This window comes from Crocuta crocuta, unplaced genomic scaffold (assembly GCF_008692635.1).
Source record: "Crocuta crocuta isolate KB4526 unplaced genomic scaffold, BGI_CrCroc_1.0 scaffold262, whole genome shotgun sequence".
Classification (NCBI taxonomy): Eukaryota; Metazoa; Chordata; class Mammalia; order Carnivora; family Hyaenidae; genus Crocuta; species Crocuta crocuta.
Genome location: NW_027528869.1, coordinates 3,967,221 through 3,981,911, shown reverse-complemented (window position 1 = coordinate 3,981,911; position 14,691 = coordinate 3,967,221). Strand labels below are relative to the sequence as shown.

The window sequence follows — 14,691 nt, the reverse complement described above, 5'->3', positions numbered from 1 at the left end:
CACAAGTGGCTAATGAGCAGTTGAAATGTGACTAAAGAATTGTTTGGAAATTTTAATTTAATCTCACTTTTATTTAAATAGCCACACATGGCTACTGACAGCCATACTGAACAGTGCAATCAATTGTAATTATAAGTCTTTTGTCAGCTATATATCTTATAAACATACCTAACCACTCTCTGTCTTTTCAGTATCTTTACTGTGTAATGATAAAAAATGGCAAATTTAATGTAGTTGAACATATCAAACTTGCTCTTTATTATTAGAAATATTTTGCTTTACTTCAAAAAAGTTTCCTATTCCAAGCTCATGAGATACCCTTCTAGCATCTATGAGGTTTATAGTTTTGCCTTTCACATTTACCTCTCAAGTCCACCTAGAATTGACTTTTGTATGTGCTAACAATTGAGGGACCAATTCCATTTTTTAAAAAAATATAGATGCTCAATTTCCCTGGTATTAATTATTAAAAAGACTAATTTTTCTCCACCAATTTCCCATGCTGAGTTTCGGTACTGAGACTACGTGAGCCTCATTTTAAAAAACATAAAACACCAAACCAAAACAAACAAACTAGGGACTGTCATCTCTTTTTATATTCTCTGGAAGGTTTATATAAAAGTTTTCTTCCTTTAATGGTTGACAAAACTTGCAGTGAAGTCCTCTGAGCCTGACATTTTCTTTTTAGGAAGAGTTCTTTTACTATCAATTAAATGTTTTAAAAATTACCCTAATCTTTAGGCTGTCTACTTACTTGTGAATCAGTATTGGTGAGTTCTACTTTCCAAAAATTCTTCTATCGGGGCGCCTGGGTGGCTTAGTCGGTTGGGCATCCGACTTTCGCTTACGTCATGATCTCGCGGTTCGTGGGTTCGAGCCCCGCGTTGGGCTCTGTGCTGACTGCCAGCTCGGAGCCTGGAGCCTATTTCAGAGTCTGTGTCTCCCTCTCTCTCTGACCCTCCCCTGCTCACGCTGTCTCTCTCTCTCTCCTAGAAATAAATAAAAATAAAAAAAAATTTTTTCTATCGAACTAAATTTTCAAATTCTTCAGCACACAGTTTTAATAATAACTTATCTTTTTATTTTATGAGGCATTTATACTGTTATCCTCTTTGTTGTTCCTTAGAATTACTAGATGTGGCTTTTATCACTCTTTCATGACCAGTACTGCTGGACGTTTGTAAGTGTATAAGATTTTGTTTTTCAAAATAAAACTTTAGACTTTGTGAATATATGTTTACTATCATTTTCTTTTATTTATGCTGTAATCTTGATTCCTTCCTTCTGTCCACAGTGTTCTAGATTATCTTATTTCCCTTTATCTAACTTCATGAAACAAATGTCTACTAATTTTCAGCCTTTTTGAAAAATACAAGCTAGAAAAACTATAAATTTTTCTCTAAAGACTGTTTTATCTGCACCCTACATGTACTGATTTGTTATTGTTCAATTCAAAATAGTTTCTTAACTTCTACAATTTCACCTTTAACACACAAGGTATTTACCTAACATATCTACGATTTTCTGGTTATCCGTTTGCTACCAATTTCTACCTTAATTATTACACTGTGGTCAGAAAGGATAAGGTCTCCTCACCTTGATTACAGTCCTTTGAAATCCAAAGAGATATGACTTAAGTTCTGGTAAATGATCAATTTCTTAAATGTCTCATATACGCTTGACAAAGAGTTTGTACTCCGTAACTTTTTACCGCAGCGTTCTGCATATGTCTGTTATATCAGGTTTGTTCATCACATTGGTCAAATCTTCTATGTCTATATAGATAACTGTTGGCTTGTTTTATCTGTCTACAAAGAGAAGTATTTTTTTAACTTCCTATCATAATTATGAATGTTTTTATTTTTCCTTCAGCAACTATTAATTTTTACATCATATATTTTAAGGTCATGTTACTAGGCTCACATAATCTTAAAGTTTTATATCTCCTTAGTACACTGAAGTTTTAATCATTGAAGTGACCCACCTGTCTATTAATATCTGATATTACAGCTATGTCAGGATTCTTTTAGTTAATACTGCATGGTATATATTTTTCCAGCTTTTTATACTCAGTATCAGTATCCTTATGTTTTAGATGTGGCTCTTGTAAAGAACATACCATTAGATTTTTTAAGTCCAATCTGATAGTTATTTTTGTAATTACAGCATTTTTAGTTTCTGTGATTAATGGGCTTAAATTTATTATCTTATGTTTTCTATTTGTCCTGCCTGTCATGAGTTTCTTTTCTTTTTCTCTTTCTTGCCCTTCTTTTAGATGATTGAGTACTTTTTTTTTTTTTAATATTTTTATTTATTTCTAGGAGAGAGAGAGAGACAGCGTGAGCAGGGGAGGGTCGGAGAGAGAGGGAGTCACAGACTGAAACAGGCTCCAGGCTCCGAGCTGGCAGTCAGCACAGAGCCCGACGCGGGGCTCGAACCCACGAACCGCGAGATCATGACCTAAGCGAAAGTCGGACGCTCAACCGACTAAGCCACCCAGGCGCCCCTAGATGATTGAGTACTTTTGTCACTGGTACTTCCCATGTGCTAATTGTAAGTTATACTCAGAGTCTACCATTTTAATGGCTATAAGAGAAATTAAAACATATCTACTTGATTTATCAGAGCCTAAAGTTAACATCTTTACCTCTCTCTCAGGAAGCAGAAGAATCTTAAGACAGTTTAGGCTCATCACCCTCCATACTTAATTTATATATTTTTGTTATGCACTTTTCCCATTTTGAATTTATCACTATTATTCATTTTTATTTTTGTTATAAATAGTTAATACTCATTTAGATTCAGTACTTGCTCTTCAGCGTGCATCTCAGATCTTTTATCTTAAGCTCATGTTCCTTCTGCTTAAAATACAACCTTCAGAAAGTCCTTCAGTGCTGGTGACTAAAATTCAAGGGTTTATTTTGCTTGATATTTTAAACTTGTACTTCATTCTTGAAAGATATTTTCACTGTTATGAAATTCTAAGGCACTAGTTATTTTCTTCCAGCACATAAACTTTCTACTATCTTCTGGATTCTAGTGTTGCTATTGAGAAGTCAGGAGTTAGTCTGCTGGTCATTTCTTTATACTAACCTATCATTTTTTAAGGACTTCTTTTAAAATTTTCTTTATGTAGTTGATTTTCTGCTGTAATATTATGATACCATTTTAAGGCAGAAGTCATTTGGAAATCTAAAGTAAAAATAAATTTATTTGTTTTTCTTAGTACTCATTATACCTCTCAAATCTGTACATTTGATCTTTTCTTCTTCTAAATCTGATTTATAATGTAGATAAATATAAACACAGATAAACAGAACTATTTTAAGGTCATGTTTTTAGGTATATACATATTCAAAACTGTTAGGTAACTCTGGTTAAACTAAACATTTTATCGTTCTGATGTGACCATAGGATCTATGTATGCGATCACTGGCATTATTTTTTTTTTTTAAATATATTGCTTCTACCTATTTTCTCTTACCACTCCTAGAATTCTGACTGTATGCGGAGAAGGTCTTTACCTTCTCACTGTACCCTCCATGTATTTTAAACTCTCTTCTACATTCTCTTTTTATCAAAAGGGGATAATGGGGAGGGGCTCTCCTGCTGCCTTCTGGATAATTCTTCTGATTTATCTTCTAGTCCACTAATTCCTTCTTCCTCTGTATATAAAACTGCTGCTAAATCAATCATAAGAGTTCTTACTTCCAGTTATTTTATTTTTTGCTCCCAGAAGATCTAGTTGGTGCTTTCTTTTCCAAGTCAAAATGATCGCTGTTTTTAAAAAGTGATAGTTGAGGGGCGCCTGGGTGGCTTAGTCGGTTAAGCGTCCGACTTTCACTTAGGTCATGATCTCGCGGTTCGTGGGTTCGAGCCCCGCATCGGGCTCTGTGCTGACTGCCAGCTCAGAGCCGGGAGCCTGTTTCGGAGTCTGTGATTCCCTCTCTCTCTGACCCTCCCCTGCTCACGCTGTCTTTCTCTCTCTTCTAGAAATAAATAAAACATTAAAAAAAATTAAAAAATAATTAAAAAATAAAAAGTGATAGTTGAGCTCACAATCCAATCACACAAGTGCTTTTCTTCAAGACAAACACAATACCTCAGACAGCTTTATACGTACGATCCATTTCATCACAGAAAATATTTTTAAAGCACACATATTCAAGGGTAGAGCGTTCAAATCAATAACATTTTAATACTTCATCAAGGAAATGGAGTGTGACTGGAATATTTTTTATTGTGAGTGCACAGTGGTGACTAATATAAACACTGCTAGTATAGCTGGCACCACTGTCCTGATTCACAGGAAGGCACAGCCGTTTAGCCACCATCGCTTTTGCATCCTCAGTGCAAATATCAACATGGTGAAAAAGGCAAATAGTATCTTTGTATCATTAGGACAGTCTCCCACAGAGATTTACAAGAGAGTCTTGGGAAAACCCCAGGAGACTGAAGACTAGATTTTGAAAACTGTTGCCCTATGGCAATGTTTCCACGTTTTTTAAAGCATGCATTTATACATAACATATATGTATTTATGTATGCATACACACATAAACTGTTGAGTTAGTCTGTACTGAAATCCCTGATCACCATTTGCCAGCTGTGTGACTTTCAGTGAATTATTGAACCTCTATGAGCCTCAGCTTCCTCAACCATAAAACAAAAATAATAATAGTGCCTATTCATAGACATTAAATGAGATTAATTTATGTGTAGCATTTAGCACAAAGCCTTACAAATATTAATAGCTTGATAAAGATGAACTGTTGCTGGCGCTCCCGAGTGGCTCAGTTGGTTTGGCATCCACCTTCAGCTCAAGTCATGATCTCATGGTTCATGGGTTCAAGTTCCACATCGATCTCTGTGTTGACAGCTCAGAGCCTGGAACCTGCTTCAGATTCTGTGTCTCCCTCTCTCTCTGCCCCTCCCCCACTAATGCTCTGTCTCTCTGCATCTCTCAAAAATGAAATCAAGTTAAAAAAAATTTTTTTAATTAACTGTTACCATTAACAATTACTTTTTAAGTTTTTTTTAAGAAATTAAACTATAAAGGTATGTCTTAAGTATAAAATGCTACAATAGCCTCTCAACAATTTTTGACACTAAGAGCTAAGAACACTTGGCCCAGCTTAACAATCTTAAATATTTGGCCATTATGCAATTTTCATAACTGATTATACTTCCATTCATGTTTTGATAGCACAATTTTCAATACTGTAACTATCTAATTTAAGCATATTATCTGAACAGGCTGGGTAGTAAGTTCCTGGTTGAGCTATCATAAAATGGTAACACTGTCTAATGTCAATTACACTTCCTAATCCAATTATATTGGATGACTACCATGTTAATCCAGAAATTTTGCTGATAATGATAAATAATATCCAATATATCCCTGAGATGGCTGTGTACTTTTAGAAACACAGGTCTAAACAAAGTCTGAACAGTAACAGAACTATCCAAAGATCTAGATTCAGGATGAAAATTTACTGGTGAGTCAGCCACTGGATTTGATGTTGGGTTCACACAGTACTGATTTGTAGACTTGAATGTGGGAGTAATACCTAAGTGTGTCATTCTTTATTCCCCTGAAATATGACGTGAGGTTTACCCTGTTCAAAACATTTGCAATTTCTGGTTTGAACTTGCTATCTTGCTATCTCTCCAACATAGATCAGCTCATGGTCATCATCTTCGATCTCTTTTAATTTCTTCTGCCATTGTTCCAGCTCTTCTTCACATCCCATTAACAGTTCTGCCATTTTTTAATAACTTTTTGGTTAAAAACTGTTGCAGTCCATCAGTTTGTAGAGCTGAGCTTCTGTAAACTGTCACCTAACTAACTACTTGTGACTTCAGGCAAGGCATTACGTCATATCTTAGTTTCCTTCATTTGCTCCCATTAATTTGTCTTATTCTGGTTTAATTTGCAGGTACCAGGCACTGAACCAGGAGCAGTGCCTGCTCTCTGAGAAGGTGGCAGCAGACGAGAAAGGTGTGCATGAAAACTCCCTGGGAATTGGGTGACGACAGGGGCTGCCATCGCAGAGCAGTGTGCTGAGACATGGGTGAGGCGAGATTCCCCTGGAGCTGGCTCTGCCTCCTGCCATAGGCTGGGGGTCCGTCTCCATGGCTCCTGCTCCCTTCCTTCCTACCGACAGGAAGTGGGTGTGGGCACCTGGCTGTGGGACAGGTCCTGGAGGGCGGCAGCCGACCACAAGCCAGCGGCCATGGCCCTGCCTGGCTGGGGGTGTCCATCTAGGGGTACCCACCTGCTCCCTGTCAGCCCCAGGCAGTAATCTTGAAATCCCTAATGGGTTCCTTTAAGAATCTTCTAGAATACCTCCTATAGTTTCCTAGTTCCTGGAGATATTTTTAGGTTTGCCTTTGACTTCTTTAAACACAATAAAGATAGTTGTCTATAATAAATGTCTGATGAGTCCAAAGTCTGGGGAGTTTGCTGGTCTTTCTCTGCACTATGGTGTCTCTTCTGGTTCACGCTGGTTTTGTTGTACGCTCGTTATCTCTGATGGTACTGCTTGAGCATGGACAGGGAAGCGGGGTCCTGGTAGTCTGGGATGACAGTGTCTTCCTTCAAAGTAGGTTAACATTTGTTTTTGCCAGGTGCCTAGGAGAACCAGGAACCCAGAAGCACCTCAAACTAAACTCCCTGCCAGGGGGTTCTTGATCACCCATGTATGCAAATATGGGCCCTAAGTACTCTGATGGGTTGAGCTGTCTGTGGTTACTGCTTCTCAGAGACAGGTTTTCATTCACCGCCCCACCTCCGGCCCCCTTCTGCTCAGCCTCAAGGCAGCTCTCCTGAGGATGTGATGCAGGTATTATATTTGTAATTCAGAGATTCCAGCATAACATGGGAGGGTTTCCCTAGGCGTCCCATTTAGACTGTATTCCAAGTTTTGTGTTCTGTCCTCTACTGCCAGGCCATCAAAACTGCAGCTCAATTTTGAAGGCCAGTAAATTCCAGTGGGTAAATAGAGTTCCCACCGCTTTTCCCTGTCTTGGATTTCAGCCTCCTGATCCCTTATTTTCTTATAGCAATTTGATGCTTTTTATCCAGTATTTTAATTTGTTTTTAGCCAGAGGGTCAGGCTGACTAGCCAGACTGCCATATTCCTGAAGAAGAAATGGCATTTCTTTATACTTCTGTCACTTAACGCATTCAGTCTTGTACATAGCCTCCTAGCTACACACAAATCCATGGGCAGTGCAGGCCGTACCTCCTATCCTTCAGTGTCAAAATTTTAAGTCCATTGCCCACCGAAGGGCAAGGCTTTACCACCCTTCCATCTACTCCCATGTCTTTATTATACAGCTTTGTTACATTCTATCAATTTCAAGAACAACATTTTGAGTTTCAGGAGCAGTAAGGTTGTGGCGAGACAATTACCCACTTGAGGACATAGAGATGCACGGTTATATTCTAGGATATGCGTGGTCTTCTCACGTGGTCTGTTGTAGGTGGTGTATGTGTGCTTGTGAATGTATGTGTGCGTGAGTTTGCACGTGCACATCTGCACGAGAGGGAGAGAGAGAGAGAGAGAATGTGTTTATTTAAGATTTATTCCAGTAGAAGCTCTTCTGGTTTTATTGCACATAAGGCTCTTTGACTTGTATGAATGGGCATGAGTACAATGAGTTCCTTGTCCGGGTAATCACAACAAACTCTTCCAAAAAGGCCATTGTCAAAATGTATATACAACCCAAAAGCCAGCTCCATAGCGAACAGGATTAATTTGTATCATAATAATTTGTAATTTTAAATAATTCACCCTTTCTATGCATAATTCAGACACTGTGTGCATGACTCTTACTGAGAATAATGTTTGCAATAGATCTGTCTCTGTGAAGGGAACATGTTACTTGGCCATTAGTTATCTATGCAAATTACTTAATATCTTTAGTTCAGATGCTTCAACTGTAAATCAAAGGACATGGGCATGAAGTTGTATAAGACTCCCTCCAGTCTCACATCTCTTCCAAAGATTTATTTGTAATATGGAAAGCCATTTGAAAACAAGAAGCTTTTTACATAAACTAGTTACATGCAACAATACAAAAGAATCTCACAGATAAGATGTCGAGCAAGAGCCGCCAGACACTGGAGTACATACTGCTGGATTTCCTTTATATCAAGTTCAAGAACAAGTACAACTTATCTAAGCTTGACAGAAGTCTCAGTAGACTTAGAAAGGGCATGAGGTAACTCTGGTTGTTGGAAATGGATTATATCTTTATCTGTGGGGTGGGTGCACAGATGTATACATATGTAAAAACACATCCAACTATATACTGACGTGTGTTCACTTTACTGTATGTGATGCCTCAATTTTTAAGTGTATAAAGAAGAATTCAAGAAATTAAAAATGATAGACTTTATTATCTCACTATCTCAGTGTTTCCTAAAATTCAGGATAAAGTAATTCATCTTTGTCTTTACAAAAGTAAATGGCTATTTTACTTATTACTGCCCATGAATGCTTTACACAGAAATGTGTACAATATATTTTAAAACCTTAAAATTTCTTTTCTTTATTTAAAAAAAATCCTTTGAGCATCTGGGTAGCTCAGTTGGTTAAGCGTCTGACTTTGGCTCAGGTCATGATTTCGTGGTTCATGAGTTTGAGCCCTGCATCAGCATAGAGCCCACTTTGGATCCTCTGTCTTCCACATGCATGCGATCTCTCACTCTCGCTCTCTCTCTCAAAAATAAACATTAAAAAATTTTTCTTAAATCTTAATTCAACTTTCACCAGGTCAGAATGGCATCCTCATCCATTCGACTCCATGCTCCACTGAATTCATGTCACTGTATATTGTATTTTCCCTAAACTTCACAGGAAATCTATGCCATTTAAATTATTCTGGAAGCTATGTAGTTCTCTATCAATTTCCCTCAGCCAAGAAAAACATAAGAAAACCACACACAAATATTCCAAAAAATTCCAAATTTGAAAAAAAAAGTTATAATGCTCAACAGTAATAGGAAATATTGGAAACAGTTGTTAAATCCATGTACAATCTTGAGACAGTCCAGCGCATTAATAATTGCCAGCATTATCAAGCATTCATTGTGCATCATGATAAGAGAGCATTTAACTGGCACTATGTCATTAGACAACCATAACAATTCCTAAGATAGATACTAATGTTATCTCTATTTTATGGATGAGGAAACTAAAGATTAGAAGGGTTAAAAAAATTAACCCAATTTTATATGGCTAGTAACCGCCAGATGTTGGATTTAAATTCAAGAAGCTGGATTCCACCACAAAAATTCTTTTTTTTAATGTTTGTTTATTTTGAGAGAGAGACAGAGTGTGAGCAGGGGGACAGAGAGAGAGGGAGACACAGAACCTGAAGCAGGCTCCAGGCTCTGAGCTGTCAGCACAGAGCCCAACACGGGGCTTGAACTCACAAACCGTGAGATCATGACCCTAGCCGACATCAGACACTTAACCCACTGAGCCACCCAGGTGCCCCTGCCACAAAAATTCTTAACGATCACACTCTAAAGTCCTTCCCTATGACGAATTGAATGTCTCCCTTCACCTCGCACCTAGTTCTGCTCCTTGGGGACACATTAGAACAATTTTAATTCCCTTCCGCATGACAACATTTCACAGACTTGAAGAAAACTAATGCCTCGCCCTATCTCTCCTACAAGTTAAAAACCACATCTTACTTCTACAGTTTTTTATATGACTTGTTTCAAGTCATGTCACCTTCCTTAAGACTTCTCACGAAATGTACCCCAGTGTATTCACTGATTGCCTGGAATTGAGGAAAGGACATTCAAAGTGGTCTGATAAGAGCACAGCACAAAGCACACTGCAAGATTGCTCCAAGAGAAGGACCGCTTCAGTGGAATCCAGAAATGCTCGCTAAGCAGTGGGAAGTGGTCAGGAGAAGGAGCCTTGGGATCACGTGTGCACACAGCCCACAGTATCAACGGGCACTGGCTCATACTCCGTAACGAGAGCGGGCGCCAGGAAGGCAGCATAAAGACACTACTTCCTTCTTTCCTTCTATCTTCCTTAAGCTAGGTCAAAGCCACTGATCCTTGAGTAGCACAAAGGGCAAATTTTGCAGCTGAAGAGTCCATGGCACAGACAAGCCATGGGACGCAGATCTGCATTAAAGCTGACTTGCTTTTTACATGTGTAGAAGTCCATATGGAAACCCAAGACGGACCGTGAAACAACCCAAGTAGATGCTACCCACTCATAGGAACTCCTCTTTGGTAAGGATCCCTGGATCCAACACAGGGAGCCCCAAAGCCTAATGTTCATATTGCAAGGGTTACTGATAACACTACCCTCTGGTTAGGGCCACTGGGTGTGTGCTGTGTATCCTCATGATGCAAAGCCCAAATGTAGGAGGAGGGCCGGAAATATTGACTCTTGCTCTTAAAATCCACTAAAACTATCTGATCAGGCTTATCAAAGCCTCAGAGAAAAATATGACCTAGATGTAACATAACTGACCGGGGCACAGCACGGTCTGGCCCCCAGCACTGATGTATTGTGAAAATACGCTGTATCCGATGGCCTGATGGCTGACGTCTTCCTGGTCATTAAACTGGGACAGAGACCGGAGAGATCAGGAAGAAAAGAGAAAAAGCAGAGGGTCTTAAGGTACGGAGGAGCACCCGGGAGTAATAAAGATAAACGTGACCAGGAAGGACACCCAAGAGAGAAAAGAATGTTGCAAATAAGACACAAGCTAAGGACAGCTATTCTGATGTTTACAAATACCAGAAAAGAGAACAGGAACCAGAATGAGGAACATCAACCATCTTTGTAAAAAGCTCTGATTTTAAAGACAGGTTGATTGATCGTCAGAAGTTACTGAACAACAAAGAAATCCCACCTCCTATATTGTAGGAAACAATCACCAATTAAAGCAACTAAAATATTTACCGAGGAAAACCAAGAGCAGAAGCCATTCATATTATAATTCAGGAATGGGTTTTAATGCATTCAAAAGTTCAAACTGAGATTTTTCTTATAAAACTTAAACTTAGCCAAACCGCTTCCAAACCTACTTATTCCTTCACTGACAAATATAATAATGCTCCTGGGGCTCAGATCTTATTATTATTAAATACTTATTAAGTATCCCTGGTGTGCTGAATGCAGCACATAATAGATGGATAAATGTGTTGTGTGCCCTCCCTTGAAGAGCTTAGAAGCCTTATAAAAGTGATAGGACACACAAATAAACACCCCCAAATTTCTTCCAGAGAGTATTTTCAACAGTCAATGCCATTATAATGCTTTGGTGTGAGGTGCAAGGAAGAAAACTGAACTGGACTTAATTTGATGAAATGGGAAGAATACATGGATACTATCATTCTAGCAACACACAGACTTCTCTCTCCCTTCTCTCCCACCCCAGGCAAGGTGGGTCCCCCCCCCACTCCTGTTCATAGCTAATCCCTTTACCCAGGTCCCCCCCCATCTCATCTTCCTGCCGCCACTGCCTCCGACCTTCATCATTTCCGGCCAGGGCCACCACGAAGGCCTTTCCACGAGCTTCGCCACCATGTCACACCACTCAGCAAATCTAGTACATCGTTTCCCGAGGAATTTTTTTTTTAATAAAATGTAAATTTCACGGTGTCGCCCCTCTGTTTAAAGATTCTTCAGTAGATTCCCACAGCTCTCAGGATATAGATCGAATTAATCCCTTACCGTGACAGAAAATGATCTTGCAGTTTGCATTTCCATAAATTTTCATTCTCCTCTCACGGCACAACCCCTCAGGAACCCATCTACTCCAAACCTCCTGCCCTTTATTTGAAGATTTCCAAGTCTGTCATGCTTTCTCGAATCTTCCTTCGGGCCTTAGCTCCTGCTGAGCTGGGCCGGCCTGCGCTTCCCTCCTCATCTAGCCAGCTCAAGTTCCGCCTTCACTTCGAAGGTATTTTGAACCCTTCCTGCATGGCCCTGGGCTGGCCCTCCTCCCCCAGGCCCCTGTCTGTGCTCACACGGGAGCCTGGGACACTGTGCCGGGTCCCGTCTGTCTCCTCAGGTAGACCAGAAACTCCTCTGGAAAACAACTGTAGCCCGTTCCTTTTGATATCTAAGCACTTCGCACAGAACGTATACGAAATAAGCGAAACATAACGAGTCTAAAACAGAATAAAATGATTATTTTCAAGGAACGAATGACGGGTCACACGGCTGGTTCTGCCTGGAGGGGCAGGCCAAGCCTCAACACCAAAGCCTGGTGGAAGTTGGAGGCGGGAGTGGGGGAGGGGGGAGCCCCCAGAAGGGAGCCGAAAGGGGGCCTCGACCCATCCGAAGAGTCAATTCGTCTCAGCTGCCTACTGTGCCCTCACAGCCAGGAACCAACTCACAACCTTTGTAAAGTTTCCATCAATATTTACTATCCGTTACACAGTTCTTCACTGCTACCCGCTCACACCAGGCAGTAAACCAAAATCCTATCTTCCGACTTTCCGGAGGGTCCCCTCTGTTCCACGGCTCGGAGGGAAGAGATCATCTTCTGCCAGGACTCCTGACGGAGGCCTGAGGCCCCTGTCCACCCCAGTGCACACACAGGCACCCCCGCAGTAACAGGGTGCTGGCAAAGACTTTGCACAGGACGCCGGGGGTCGGGGGCGGGGGGCGGGGGGCGATCACGTGGTCTCGCCCTCGCAGGAGGCGGAGGAGCTGGGGACACACAGAGGAAGGTACCCGCGTGCCCATTCACCTGGGGCTCTTCCATTCACCTGCTCCCGGTGTTTTTCCACCTCGTCGCGGAGAAAGCGTTCAGCTGGAAAAGGGCGGGCTTGACCGCGTGCCGTCTGGACAGTGAGGCTCCGCGCCACCCGGCGGGGCTGCGGAAGAGGCGAACACGGTGCCCGACGTGCGGGGCCAGGGCCTGGGCGACCCGGGGGCAGGCACGAAGCCCCGCCCACCTCTCCCTGCAGCGTCTGCATCCGCCCCGGGGTGGGTGCTGGCCGTGGGCAGCCCCTCGGTGCCCACCCCCCCCCCAACGCAGGGGGCATGGGGGCGGGGCGGCGTGAAGACGGAGCCGAGGACGCGGCTCTTCCGTCACGGGCTGACATTCACTCTGGATGCAGTTTACCAACTAACTGTATGCAGTGAATTATAACCCACTGGGGTCGCCTGCCACTCACGGCGAAACGGGAGGAAGCGAAAAGTGGAAGAGAAGGGAGACGGTGAGGTTAAAGAAGAAAGGAGGAATGCGTGATACATAAAGCGAGAAGACAGAGTGAATTACTTTTCATATGGTTAGTGATTAAAGGAAATGAAGTGTGAGCAACATTGTGAGGAATTAATCCTCCTATTGAAGCTATGTATTTAATATGATTAGCAGGAAGCCACCTTTAAGGCGCCGGAGAGCATCACCTGAGCCTCCCACCCAGTGCTGTATACTTGAGGGCACAGGCTCAGTGCGTGTGTGATCCTGGACCGCATACGTTTTCTCTCCAAACCTCAGCTGCTTTAACCATAAAAGAGGGATAATAATAATAATAAAACTACCTCACTGGCCAGTTTTACGGATTACATGAGTTACTTGTGCAAAACACTTAGAACACTAAACAGGCACACTGAACAATAACTGCTACCTAATTATTATCATATTTTCATCTTTGGTTCTAGATTCAGAAGATCCTCATCCCGTTCATTAAGCTTCCCGTGGAAGAAAAATCTGCTTTAGCATCAAACCCTTGACAAAAGGCCCCAAGCAGGTGGTTGAGCACTAAGCAGGCTCCAAGGGACAGCTGGATGGAGCAAACAGGTGCATTTCTTCCAAATTAATGTCTCCCCTTTTAACTAATGGTCCTTTGCCCATCTGTTCCTTACTCCCTCTCCCCACCCCTAAGGCCAGAAAAGCACTGAACTTAAGAGTTAGAAACACTGGGTTCCTACTACTGCGTGGCCTTTTACATGGGACTTAATTCTCTGAGTCTCAGTCTTCTCATCTGTAAAAAGCAGCCAAAGGGGCACCTGGGTGGCTCAGTCGGTTAAGCGTCCGACTTTGGCTCAGGTCATAATCTCATGGTTTGTGGGTTAGAGCCCCGTGTCGGGCTCTGTGCTGACAGCTCAGAGCCTGGGGCCTGTCTTCAGATTCTATGACTCCCTCTCTCTCTGATCCTCCCCTGCTCACGCTGTCTCTATCTCTCTCTCTCAAAAATAAATAAAACATTAAAAAAAAAAAAAAGCGGCCAAGTAGCCACTATCTTTGGGGCCGAAGGAAGGTAACAAAGGTGAAAGTGACCAACAATGTAAGTCCTGGTGCGTGTTAGTCACACAGGAACTAAGACTCCAGTCTGAGTCTCAGCCACCCCACTTCCTCACTCTCCACCAGCTATATTTCAAACCCGGTGGTAGTTGCACCCAAAGGCATCACCCAGGCCCTGGCCACAGGCAAACAAACACTATTCACTGACCTCCCTCTCTATTTTAAGCTGCACCTCCCGGGACTGCTCCTGGCCATTCTGGAAAAGTCAGGCATCTTGCAGGTGTAACATTATAGGCTTCCAGGTCCTTGGAGCAGCACTGCCCAAGAGCACTTTCTGCAGTGATGACAATTCATAACTGCAGTGTCCCACACAACAGCCACATGTGGCCGGTGAGCACCTGAAAGGCAGCTCAGCAACTGAGAAACTGAAATGGTACTTCGCTT

At 41.7% G+C, this 14,691-nt stretch overlaps 1 protein-coding gene and 1 pseudogene across 1 annotated transcript in view; both read right to left on the bottom strand.

The window, feature by feature from the left end:
- Positions 1-14,691, bottom strand: part of GRIN2B (glutamate ionotropic receptor NMDA type subunit 2B) — a 413,753-nt gene that overhangs the window by 332,243 nt on the left and 66,819 nt on the right. The window lies entirely within an intron of this gene.
- On the bottom strand, positions 5,354-5,807 carry LOC144225246 (zinc finger protein 280D pseudogene; annotated as a pseudogene).